The following is a 13,916-nucleotide window of genomic DNA, read 5'->3' on the forward strand; positions in this document are numbered from 1 at the left end:
TGTGGCACAAATTCTGTTCTAAGCATTAACGAAGGACATGCTAAAGCCTCATTGTTGTTGGCACTGCTCGAGGACTGGGTACCAGGCAACACTAATTGAGAAGAATAACACCTATTAGCTACATCATTAGTTGTCATGAAGCAGGGGAATTCCGACTCATTTAAGATCAGTAGTTACCCAGGAAAAGCTAAAAGATTAAAATCTGCTCTAACTCATGGATAACTGTTAATCTTAAGTTCATCCTAACATTTCCAGGCCTGACCCCTCGACCTACCATTAACACTCATCCACTTACCAGGCTCCCTATTCCTCCCCTACCCAACCTTTACTGTATACACAATAAAAGCATATATGTAGTGAAAACTGATCACAATACCTTAATACTAAAAATGGGGAAGAGTTTGGGAAGCACTGTCCCTAAAGATAAAATCAAAATTCATTTCAGATTTTAAACTTAGATTGCAAAATTCAGTGCACTGAGAATTCAAAAGAACAGTAAACAAAGTCAGAAGTGCTAATGGAGTTCTTTTGCTTTTATTTTTTTCACATTTGGAATTCAACATGGTGCAAACAAACCAGGACAATGATTCTTACACAACAGGGTCTTCAAAGTTACCATGTGCTCCTGCAATTTGCTGCAAGCGTCGAGCCATATTGGAGCAGCACACGCAATATTGGCAAAACAGTATTGGAACCTGCCAATATTTATGTGCTGCTAAAGTAGAGTCGACAGAATGCTCCATGATTCCCTTGTTCCAGCACCCTGGTTCTCGGAATCCCTCCATCCAGGGAATTAACTGCATAAATTACATGTTTTAAAGATGTAGGATTAGTTGTAACGTAACGGAGGTAATGTTAAACAAAACGTCAAACTGAGTTATTAGTAAAAACTTATTATTGATTTATTCCTCACTTCTCAATTTTTGCTTAAGTGGTTTCATTAGAATTTACTGGGTTGCAGTTGGAGGAGAGAGGTGATTCAGTCCAGAATATTCAACATTAATTTAAAGCAATTGTTTCAGAAAGATCAGAACTAGCTTCAATCTGCAGTACTCAGTCATGGATGGATACACAATAAATCAGTGATCAGTTCAAGGATCAAAAGACATTTAGTGATGATTACACAAACAATAGGTTTTCACTTGGATCTTATGAATAAAAGATTATATAATTATCGTCTTAAACCCAAACCCACTGATGGTTAAGCCAGCAGCAAAAATGACAGTGAAAATTGCCATACAATTTGGCTATATGCTTTAATTCAAGAGTCTTCCAATACACATTTTAATATACAATAGCCTTTCTCAATATCCCGTGAAATTGGTCTTTTATTTAGTGCAGCCGTGTTAGGATTCAAGCTTTGTGTATCTTTGTTTCCTATTTTTTCCTTCAGCCCCTGGTGAACCTTGCACTGTGTATTTTAGCACTTCGTCCAAAGAAACATTTCAAACCAGGTTTACAATACTAAAGTTCTACAGCATCAAGATAAAACGACTAGCAAAAAAAACTGCATAAATGATGCAAATTCAAACGAACAGTTCCAGACACAGGGAAAGGCCTGCTACTAATGCATATTTGTGCACTATCTGGATACAAGTACGACTTTGGGACAAGCTTGTAAGTTTAATGCAGTGTAACTAAAACAAGTAGAGTTCTTTATATTAATATACGCACACCACTGCAAATAGCACGTGCCGTGTAGCTGCATAGGGTTTAAGCAGGGAGGATATGGGAGATTCAATACATGTAGTACATTTGCAATTGCAAAAGGTCTTTGATAAGGTGCCACAACAAAGGCTATTGTATGAAGGCGCTTAAGGGCCATGAGTGTTGGTGAGTTAGAGGTAGAGGTAATCTTCAGGATAGCAAACTAACTAGAGTCAGTCATGCAGCATGAAAACCAACCCTTTAGTCCAACTCGTCTATGCCAACCAAGTTTTCATCTTTTATGGGCAATCAGGCAGTGAAGCCCACATCCCATAAAGAAAAATATTCAATATAAGACTGAGATGAAGACAAATCTTTAGAGTGTTGAGTCTTGTAACTCCTCGCCATGGAAAACAGGGTGGGGGTGAGGGTAGTGCTTGTGTATATTTAAAGGCTGAGATACACAGATTCCTGATCAACAGGGGAAATCAAGGCTTCCATGAAAAAGGCAGGAAAGTGGACACGAGGATTGTTGGATCACCCATGATCCTGTTGAATGGCAGAGCAGGTTCGAAGGGCCAAACAGCCGACTGCTGTTCTTATTTCTTGTGATCTTAAGAGTGGAGAAAAATCTTCATCCTGAAGTGCATTGTTGCACATGTGCTTTCCTTAGTGGGATGCAGGATACTTACTATCAGTGACTATTTAAGTGTCTATCTGCACTGATTACTAATAGATTTGCAATGTTAATTATTACTCCTATCAAAATTTAGATATTTTGTGTTCTTATCGATGCAAATGAAATAGTAACTGAATTCTATGCAAATAAACACATTCATTGTGCTTCTCAAGACACTGATTGTTTACACCATCAAATCTGTAGTATTTTTGTTCTGCTACAAAGAAGTTGAAATATATCCATAAGTGTGAAATAGAAATAATTTTTATTTTCATATGGAAGAGGGGGGAATGAGCAGCACCTGCCTTCTGAAGCAATTAATATTTGGGTGCTAGCAATAAAATTTGGGATACACCTTCACAATAGATAGTCTGCTTCTGTAAAGAGTATTGTGTTTATGGAAACAATTCATACAACTTGATGCAGGCTTTTAAAGAGATATAATATTGATTTAAAAAACAAAATTTTTGCTAAATTTTAGAGATCTCACAATTCTGAAAAAGTGCCACAAAATTCACAAGCAGGATCAAGGTACTGTCACTCGCATGGCCACATAGAACTAAAAAGAAGAAACACTAAACCTTAAGCATTACATATATATAGGATTTGAAAGTTTATCAATTGTATGATGCAGGAAATGGTAGTCCACATTTAGGAGATTCCCAAGAAAGAAATTAAAACTAAAAACTGGTCCAATAATTCTTATGTCGGAACAATTAAAGCCCTGGAGGTTGCAGGTTTATAACCAAAGAAAAATAATAGGAAGGTCAGCGGAGTCACTAATTGTACTTTTTATTCGCTCACAGGATCCAAGGCCATTATTTATCACCCAATCCTAAATGCTCTTATCAACTTTTTTTTTTAAAAATACAATTGAGTGGTTTGCTAGGCCATTTCAGTTAAAAGTCACTGTCATTGCTCTGGAGTTACATGCAGGCCAGACCAGATAAGAATGGCAGATTACCTTCAAAAAGAACATTATTGAAACTGGGTAGTTACATGGTCACCAAGATTAGTTTCATTTTAGTTCAGATAATTATATTTAATTAACTGAATTTAAATTCTCCAGGTGTTTGCCTCTGGATCAATAGTCCAATACCTAATATAGTTCATACAACAGTGATGAAACAACAGACGCAGAGAGAAAGGGACCTAAAGACAAATGACGGTACATCTAATCACAAACTGGGCGATTGCCAGACAGCATGGTACAGCCAGAATCAACTTTGGTAAAACCTGTCTAAATTCCTGGAGGCATTTACTCAGGCTAGTGGTTATTTAGGGGGGCAAGAGCCATTTATAAAACTTCTTCAATTCCATACAAACCCCCAAAATACTGAAGACAGCCCTTTTGTCCCACTGTTACCCAGACTTCCCTGAACTCTCCATAACAGCACACAATGATTTGGATATTCAGTACATGCAAACCATGGTGTGCTGCTGTGGTGAATACAGGTATTTTGGGATGAAGGGTATGCGGAGATTGAGAGAATCCAGCAATTTCCTTAAGCAGATCACTCTGAAACAAATAGTGAAAATAAAATTTAGCAACAGATAAGGCATCATACACAATTATTTGGTGTCTCCCTGTAGAACCAACCAGTCTTTGCCACAAAACCTTTTCATTCTATATACCATGTTGCAAAAGTCTGATTCATAGTCTAATTCTTAAAACTAAGTTATATAGTAAAATACAGTTTTAAACTAAAGAATTGGGGTAACTGGTTCAGAAACTGGGAAAAACAACTGCAACTCAAACAAACTTGGAGTCAATTACAATCAAAAGGCAAGTTATATTTCTCTTCAGGGTCAGATTAACAACTTGAAAGCCATAAACAATTTGGGAGGGGGGTGGGGGGGGGTGGGGAGGGAGAGAGAGGAGGAAGAGGGGTTCACCCAAGGTCTGCCCTTCCTTCAATGAAAGATTTTGAAATATGTAGTTTACATATGCAAGGACTTTGTAAACATGGGAGTTCCTTTATGGAACCAAGAAATTTAAAGAAAGAGTCATTAAATGCCATCGGCAATATTAGTTATTCGTATGGGTCGAAGAATCTAACAGTAGCACTGAAGGTAAATTGTTTACATTTTGTATTTGACAAAATCCAAAAGAATACCTCAGACATGGAGTTTTTTTTCCAAAGTGGGGTTATTTTGTTTGTGTAGGGTTGCTGACAAAAGCAAATAGTTCAGTTAGAAATTAGAGGCAGTTGCAGTTTTGGAGTAGAGTGCTGTTCAGATTTGGGAGAGCCCAAGGAAATAATCTTGATCAAGTCTGCATTTTGAGCAAAGAAAATACTAACTTTATCATTTACTGAGCAGAATGAGTGAGGCTCAAGTTCAGTCTGGAATTCATAGGAGAGAGAACACTGGAAAATTGACTACTTTGAAACTAGAGGAAGAAATCACAACGGTTTTTACAGCGCCTTGCAGCAGAAGCCAGTTTGGTCGGAACCAGTCAGCTTGGTCAATCAATTTGGAAAAAAGGCAGAGAGATAGTATCTGCAAAGAGCTGAGATTCAGCTCTGGGATCAGCAGCTATGCAGAAGCTGAGGAACATACAGGAAGTTCCTGATGTCTAAGTCATTAAGTAATGGGGCTTTGAAGCCTATTCTTCACCAGACTCTGGAACTAGAGTCCACAGTCATCAAGTCTTTCAAGAAAACTGGAGGATCACTTACCTAAAAGCTAATGAAAGAATTCCTATGAAATTTCATAACTGAGAACAGTTGGAATACTTAGGCAAATTAAAAATAAATCCAGAGGGCTGCAGCTAACCTTGTAGGTTGATCCCTAAAGAAGCAACGAACACTCAAGATTCTTGTACAAGGGAACTCATGGTGGAAAAAGTAGAACTTTGTTTTAGTCCATATGGCCATAGTATTAAGGTAGTGCTGCTTGTTTGTTTAATTTCCCTTTATGTATAATAAAATTTATTTTTTGTTTAAAAAGGTGAAATATTGTGGCATAATTTTCTTTAAAGAGAAATTTGAGCACTCAATGAATAAATATTAACAATCGTAACACCGGTTACAGAGCCAAAAGGTGAGCTGACCAAAAGACACATACTTCACATTGTATCTAACCATAATTTTTTTCCCCTTCCTTCTCCAAAGGTAAGGTGTTTTATCTTTGAAGGAATAGGAAAATAAATCACATCATAAAGCCAAAAGATACAGGTGCAGAATTAGGCCATATGGCCCATCGTGTCTGCTCTGCCATTTGATCATTGCTGATATGTTTATCAACCCCATTCTGCCTTCTCCTGTAACCCTTGAACCCTTTAGCAATCAAGAACATCTGTGTCTAAAAGTCATTCAATATCTTGGCCTCCACAGCCCTCTGCAGCAATGTGTTACACGGATTCACCACCCTCTGGCTGAAGAAATTCCTGCTCATCTCCGTTCTAAACAGTAGCCCCTTCACTCCAAGGCTGTGCCCTTGGGTCCTAGTCTCTCGTACTGGAGGAGGCAACATCTCCATGCCCACTCTACCCAGGCGCCTCAACATTATGTAAGTTTCAATCAGGGTCCCCCTCATCCTTCTAAACTCCAAGTAGAGTCCTCAACACCTCATATTGACAAGCCCTTCATCCCCAGGATCATTCTCATAAACCTCCTCTGGACCCCCACCAGGGCCAATACATCCTTCCTTAGATACAAGGCCCAAACCTGCTCACAATATTCCAAATACAGTCTGACCAGAGCCTTATACAGTCTCAGCAGTACACCTCTGCTCTCGTATTCCAGCCCTCTTGAAATGAACGCTAACGCCTCATTTTCCTTCCCAACTGCTAAGTGAACCTGCATGTAAACCTTGAGAATCCTGAACTAGGACTCTCAAGTCTCTTTGTGCTTTGTTTTCTAAACTGGGATAGGCTTTGGAAATCTCAGTCTATGCCTCTATTCTTCATAGCATAACCTCATGCTTTCCTACATTGTATTCCATCTGCGACTTCCTTGCCCACTGTCCTAGCCTATCCAAGTCTTCTGCAGCCTCCTGCTTCTTCAACACTACCTGGCCCTGCACCTATTTTTGTGTCCAGCAATTCTTTTAAACAGCTCACTGTGAAATCAACTAAGAAAGTAGCAGGTCATAAGGGGCTGATCATTTTTATTTAACATACAGCTCAGAATTTTGAGTCTCCATTCACTGCATAGGCAGTTTTGGGATGTCAACCCAGTTGAGATTTTTTCTGCCAATAACCAAAAGAAGTCAACAGAATGTCATTAGGAATATAGCGTTCCCAACTCCCTTGGAGCTAATGAAAAGATCCCATTAAAACAAAACTACAGTTCTCTCTTATCCAGAAGTTTCAAGGGCCTAGCTTCCATTAAGCAACTGTTCATAATATTATCATTGAAATAAGGGGCTCACTGCATTCATAAATGACGTACCCAGAACCCACACATTCATCACACTGAGCAGCAGATGTCCCAAGAGACTGTCTTTGAGTTAGCCACAGGTTGGGATGTGGCACAATACTTACCTTTCCAACAAACAATTGCTAGTGATAATCTGCATACTTCACAAGCTATAATACTGGAAGGGAACAGGACACATTACTCTGTAAAACAAGAAGCCAGAAATAGTTAATGAACAGAAAATGTTGTAAAACACTCAGCACATATGGTTTAGAAACATCTAAACAGAGAACTCTTCAGTTAATTTAAATTGAGCCTAAATGCACTGTAAATGAGAACAATTTGAATTTAAAAAAAGTCAAAACAATCTTCAGCGTGACTCCCATTGGCAAAAACCTGTATGATGCAATATATTTTCTAGCACATGGCCCTACTTTAGTTTTCAGATTGAAGCCCGGCAGAACTCTCACAATGAAGAGCAGATAAGAGGTATGGTTAGCAAGTCTGCAGATGACACCTAAATTGGAGGTCTGGTGGACAGCGAAGGAGGTTACCTCAGACTACAATAGGATCTTGATCAGATGGGCCAAGGAGTGGCAGATGGAGTTTAAATTTAGATAAATGAGAGATGCTGCATTTTGGTAAGGAAATCAGGACAGGCCATATACACTTAATGGTAAGGTTTGGGGGAATGTTGCTGAACAAGGAGACCTTGCAGTGCAGGTTCATCGTTTTTGAAAGTGGAGTCACAGGTAGATAGGATAATGAAGGCAGCGCTTGATATCCTTGCCTTAATTGGTCAGTGTATTGACTATAGGAGTTGGGAGGTCATGTTGTGGCTGAACAGGACATTGGTTAGACCACTATTGGAATACTGCCTCAAGTCTGGTCTCCCTGCTATAGGAAGGATGTTGTGAAACTTGAAAGGGCTCAGAAAAGATTTACGAAGATGTTGCCATGTTTGGAGGGTTTGAGCTATAGGGAGAGGGTGAATAGACTGGGGCTGTTTTCCTTGGAGTGGTGGAAGCTGAGGGGTGACCTTATAGAGGTTTATAAAATCTTGAGGGGCATGGATAGGGTAATTAGACAAGGTCTTTTCCCCAGGGTGGGAGTCCAAAACTGGAAGGCATAGGTTGAAGGTGAGAGGGGAAAGATTCAAAAGGGACCCGAGGGGCAACTTTTTCACACAGAAGGTGGTGCGTGTATGGAGCAAGATGCCAGAGGAAGTGGTGAAGGTTGGTACAATTACAACGTTTAAAAAGGCATCTGGATGGGTTCATGAATAGGAAACGCTTGAGGGATATGGGCTAAAATGCTGGCAAATGGTACTACATTTATTTAGGATATCTGGTCAGCATGGACGAGTTGGATCAAAGGGTCTGTTGCCTTGCTGTATATCTCTATAACTCCAAGTTTAATTATTTTCGTGCAACAGTAATCACGATGTGAATGTGTAGCAAAAAGGAAAACCCTCAGCCTTCCAACCCACATTTCCCTGCTCAATAAGACTGGTGAATACCTGAAACTTAACATTAAGGCACATGGATGTGTTGTGATGATGCATAAAGAACAGATTACAAAAAGAATCTGGTATGACTGATCTATTATACAGTCATCCGATGCAATACATTTAAAATTGGACTGCACAGAATAGCAACATTGAATGTTTAAAAAACCTACAGCCCTCGACCAAAAAACTACCCTGCTGCACATTTAAACAAAATAAAATAAATTTTAAGACAAACATTACAGAAAGGAGTGCAAAATAAAATATATTTGTAGAAGATCTGAAACAATCCCAAATATTGAAAAGGAAGAGACAGCACTACATTTTTATATTTAACTAAAACCTGAAGGCATCAAATAATAGGGCAACACCTATTCCATTGATTAAAATAACCAGTCACACAACAGAAAGCCAAATATAAAGTTTCAGAATAAATGTAGCCTGAAGTTAATTTCCTTTCCTTCTTATTTTTAAGGTTATAAAATTTATATCTCACACACTCCCTCAACGCATACCTTGAGGAACCTTCCCAACAATACAAAATGGCTAGGAGCCCTATTATGCAATCAAAAAGGTGCATATGACTCAAAACCCTGTTTTTTTTTTTTTGAGGCTTTTCTACCTGCAATAAAATGTTTGAAAACCTACCTCTAAGCCATTCTATTCCTTTACTCCATTGAGGAACACACTATTTAGGACATATTCTGCGTTATTTCTCCCAAAAATGACCTAATTAATATAAATCTATACTAAGCTAAATTTGCCACATATCCTGTCATTCCATTGTCCTTTTGCTTTCTTCTTTCCCCTAATTTTGGAATATAGGCAACTTTCGATGTTGCTCTAGAGCAAAAGTGGGAGAGGGAAAAACAAAATAATTGTTTGGGAGGAATCCTAAGTAAGCCAAGGAGTCAGCTGAATAACTACTCCTGAAAGCAAGACCTCATTCATTTGGTGTTACACTCAAATATTTCTTCAATGTTAACGTTGGTCAAAACTAAATCAATAAATCTTTAGAAAATTAGTAACCAAACAAAATTAATGTTTTTGTAGGAAATATGACAACAGAAGCAGAAGACACTAGAGATCAATCTCATATTAAGGACTACAAAAGGTCAGAGAGAGAGATCACAGTGATCCCACATTTGGGAAATAGCTTTCCTGTACTGCTGGATCTCTGTTCCTGTATTCCTTTCACATTTTTGCCATTTAGGACACAGTATTTAGTTCCATATCTTAAATGCACATAAGAATTGAACAAATGAGGAACCATCTAATCAATCTTCATTTGTTTGTCTTGAAGTAAACCTAAGTAGCAGTGATGGTGATGATTTAGTTGAAAACTTGACAACTTCAAATCGAGTTGAACAAGCAGTGCTTAAGTGCTAATCATTGCATACTTTAAACACAAGAATGTAAATCTTTGCAGATGGCTTTGAAAGGAATCTTTCATACATTTTCTCTGCCAGACAATACAAGTACAAATGATCTCCAACTTTCCTCATAGTTACTGTTGGAAACTAGCATGAGGAAATAGGTTGTTACTCAATGAACGAAGCTTCATTAATGAGAAATTGCTTAAAACCTTGCACCCAACATAGATCATTGGCTATCTAGATAATCTGCTGTTTTATCTGCATTAAAAATTTATACCTTTTCAGTTGAAAAAATACAAAGTGGCAAATAACAAGAAAATTATCAATGTGACTTTGACATAAGCATAATTCAGTCTTGGATAAAAACAAATCAAATAAGGTAGAAATGATCCATTACCACAGGTGCAATTAAGAAACCTTTTAAAAGAAACATAACAGGAACCCAAAGATTTAAAAGATTCTTACTCTAAATGCGGTGGTAAATACTCTCGAGATCCACTTAGAGATTTTGAAGTAATCAAAAGGAATGAAAGATCACATTTTTAGATCATGAACACAGATTTTGAAGATGCCAATTATTACAATATTCCTTCTAAGCAGGCTATCTCAATAGGCATTCGTCACCTGGAATATCTATTTTCTCAGGCTAGTGATGAAGGTGGACTCCTAAAGTTCCTTTAACAAGAATCTAAACTACTGATGCAAAAGAACCACAAGTGAAAATAGGGATAAGTATAATTTTCTTGCTGGTGCCATCTCAAGATCCATTTTACGAGCAGAAACCATGGAAAAAATATGAAGAAGTCTTTTCCACTAACTAGTGCAGTAACAGACTTTCTGATTGCTACGGAAACATTTCAAAACTCGTAGAACTAGTTAATTCCAAGTAACCTCCATCCCCATTTTTGAAACCAAATTATTCCAGATTCCAATATTGAAATGCGCATCTCTCAGATCCACTGCAGCTTACTAGCCGCCTGGCCATAATACTGGACTATCTTCCATTTCTCCTTCACAAAGAGTTCTGCAGTCATGATAAACTTAAGAACTTCCCATGCTTTTGAAAGTACTAAGTACAATTCCCTTGAAGATGGTCAGCACGGACTAGTTGGACTAAAAGGTCTGTTCCCATACTGTATGTCTCTATTACATCATATATATCTTCAGCATCCTCTGCAAATGAATGTTTCAATTGCTTGCATTCAGCCATTTCACTGCACTGTTGAAGAAGTTGAGATTTAACCTGAACAATTAGGCTGAAAATCATCATCAGTTCAGTAGGTGACTAATGAACAGTACCCAATCAAGAAAGCTAATGGAACGCTGACCTTCATATCTAGAGAACTAGAGCAAAGGTTATGCTAGTTATACAAAATGCTAGTTCGACCCCACATGGCAGTACTGACAGCAGGTCTGCACACCATGCCTTAGGAAAAATATATTGGCCTTGGAGGGAGTACAATGTAGGTTACAAGAATGATACCTGGACATCAGAAGTTAAATTTCAGCAGAGGTTATACAAAGTAGGCCCATTTTCTCTAGAACTTAGAAGTTTAAGGGGGTGATCTGATTAAAGACTTCAAGATATTAATAGGAAAAAGAACAGGGTAGACAAAGATAAGCTATTTTTACCAGAACAGTCTGAGAATTCAGGCCAAACCATTCAGGAGAGATGCCAGGAAGCTCTTCTACAAAGGATGGTAGATGCTTGGAACTCTCTTCCACAAATGGCAATGGGTGCTGAGTCAGTTTTTAAATTTTAAATCTGGGATAGATAAATTTTTATTAAGTATTAAGGGATATGGGCCAGAGGCAGGTATATGGAGTTTGGCCACAGATCAGCCCTGATCTTACTGAATGGTAGAACAGGCTCAAGGGCTGAATGGCCTACTCGAGTTCTATGTTCCCCTACTTCACATCAGACCTGACTGCTGCCCACCACTGAGGAAAACTGTTGACAGATTCCACAGGCAGTGAACTAATGTTGCAGTAGCCTGTAGAGAATACGGCTTTGATTATTGCTTTTGTCCATGCATGAATCTCTGCTAGTAGATTTTTTTCCTTCCTTTTTTTCCCTCAACTCCATATGGGCAGCATGGTAGCGCAGGGATTAGTGCTGCGGCAGGTTCAATTCCAGCCTTGGGCGATTGTCTGTGTGGAGTTTGCATGTTCTCGCTGTGTCTGTGTGGGTTTCCTCCCACAGCCCAAAGAAGTGCATGTTAGGTGGACTGGCCATACTGAAGTTGTCTGCAGTATTCAGGAATGTGTGGGCTAGGCGGATTAGCCATGGGGTTACAGGATACAGTAGAGGGCTGGGTCTGGGTCTGGGTGGGATGCTCTTCAGACAGTGGCCTCCTTCCGCACTGTAGGGCTTCTATGATTCTGTGATTAAAATTTCAGTGATAGATAGATCCTCCAGCTTTTCTAAACCTGAAAGAAATTATCTGGACTTTCTGGAAATTGAAACGGCCTTTTAGGCACAAGCTGGTCACACCCTTCATAATTCTACTGAAAAAGACTGTGAAAGCATCAGAAACAAAGGCTCAATGGTAGTCACTGAAACCTTAAACCAGAATCGAAGTCCACTCTTCACATTTTTAACAGGTGATTTACATCATCCTTTTTAGGATCATCACTAACTGAAAAGACTATTAAGGCAATTAAAAGCATTACAGAAATGAAGGTACAATTAACAGGAAATGAGTAAAGAGAAAAAACTTCAGATGCATTACAAAGATGATCGCCAGGCTCCCAAAATGGCATAAAGACAAAATAGCCAGAAAGATCTGCCTAAGTATAGAAAAAGGAAGCATGAAGGTGGAAAGTCATATAAAGCTCTAAAGCTCAACATCTCACTGACAGCTGCATTTATATAATGCCTTTAACATATTAAAAAGTCAAAGTCCCAATGAACTTTACAGGAACATTATTAATCAGAATTTGACACTGATAAGCTCGGATGATCTAAAGCTTGGTCAGATACATAAATTTTAAAGAGTGTCAACTGTATTCAAGGCTATGAATAGTTTAAAAAGGACTTGATTTACATTTTACAAGGTCACATAGAATCCCATTTGTGATTTTGATAAGCATCATTTTGATAGTCCAGTGGGGAGCATGAACCTGATAGTGTCTGCATTTTCCCTGAATTGTTCTGTTGGAAGAAACTGCTATAGTAAAGTGACCTAAAGTGATTTTAAATGTAAACAGTGCAACATTGCTAATCAGTTAATCAAAAGTGTATGTGGGGTCCAAGGAAATCATAGCACAGGATTCAGATTAGACAATATAGGCACATTAGGATAAGGATCTTGAAATTCATTTTTTGGCAACAGGGAACTCGTGAAAGCTGGTGAGGATCTGAGTCATCGAACTGCAAGTCTTTGAGCAGGTGAAGATAAGGATAACAGCATTCCATGTTAATTGCAGTTTGTGGAGAGTGGAAGCAAGGCGGCCAGCTAGCATAGCAAAGTAGTAGTATAAAGCATTGAGTAACAATGGCACTGGTTAAAGCCTTGGCTGTAGTGGTAAAAAGTGTTGTAGAGGCATACAATGCTAGCAAGCTTGAAGGAATAAATATGGAGGACAGCAACTCAGTTTATGGTGAAGCAGAGGCCTATGATCCCAAGGAGGCATGCAGGAGGTTAACTAAGTTAAAGGCACTGACCAAAGAGAAACAAAATGGTTTCTCCTAATTTTACTTAAATTTAACTAGGCTCCTTTTTTGATTCACCCACTACTAATGCCCAATAAGCAATTTAAAGTCAAATCATGGTCATGAAATTAAGACAAAAGAAGAAAATATTATTAACATAAGATGGAATTTGATGCTACTATTCTTGACATCAAGCTGTACCAAACTAGGAAAAGGATAGGAAATAGATCATTGATGGGATATGTACTGCTGCCACTGACAGTTTATAACTAAAATCAGAGGAGATAATAACAAGGGCTGGGAATGTGGGGTTTTTGAATGAATAGAATCAAAAATAGACAAGAAGGTACAGAAAACATTAGCATAACATTAGTCTAAAAGAAGCAACGTCTGTGTTTTGGCAGAACAGACATCAGACGATTAAGTGACAGAGTGGTAGGGCAGATTGATCTACAGGTCTTGAGACAAAAGCAATATTTAACTGTAATAACAGGAGGCACAATATACCATTTTTAAGGACCAGGGTACTAACAGCTGTTTTGAAGGAGTTACAGATTAAGAAAGAGGACAGAAACCATGGCTTAGAATTGCAACTACTTGGCAAGATACTTTGGGACTTAATAAGCAGATTTTGTTGGGGGGGGGGGGGGGGGGGGGGGGGGTAGAGGATGTTTGTGAACACACAACA

At 38.5% G+C, this 13,916-nt stretch overlaps 1 long non-coding RNA gene across 1 annotated transcript in view; it reads right to left on the minus strand.

Annotated features, from left to right (window-relative positions):
* Nucleotides 1-512: 512 nt before the first annotated feature.
* Nucleotides 513-13,916, minus strand: part of LOC109914031 — a 25,021-nt gene continuing 11,617 nt past the window's right edge. Inside the window, exons 3-4 of the long non-coding RNA XR_007266126.1 lie at nt 6,816-6,893; nt 513-797 (exon numbers count right to left, since the gene is read on the minus strand). This is a non-coding gene — a long non-coding RNA (uncharacterized LOC109914031). The remainder of the gene's footprint in view (nt 798-6,815; nt 6,894-13,916) is intronic.

The sequence above is a fragment of the Rhincodon typus genome, chromosome 45 (genome assembly GCF_021869965.1).
Source record: "Rhincodon typus isolate 14 chromosome 45, sRhiTyp1.1, whole genome shotgun sequence".
Taxonomy (NCBI): Eukaryota; Metazoa; Chordata; class Chondrichthyes; order Orectolobiformes; family Rhincodontidae; genus Rhincodon; species Rhincodon typus.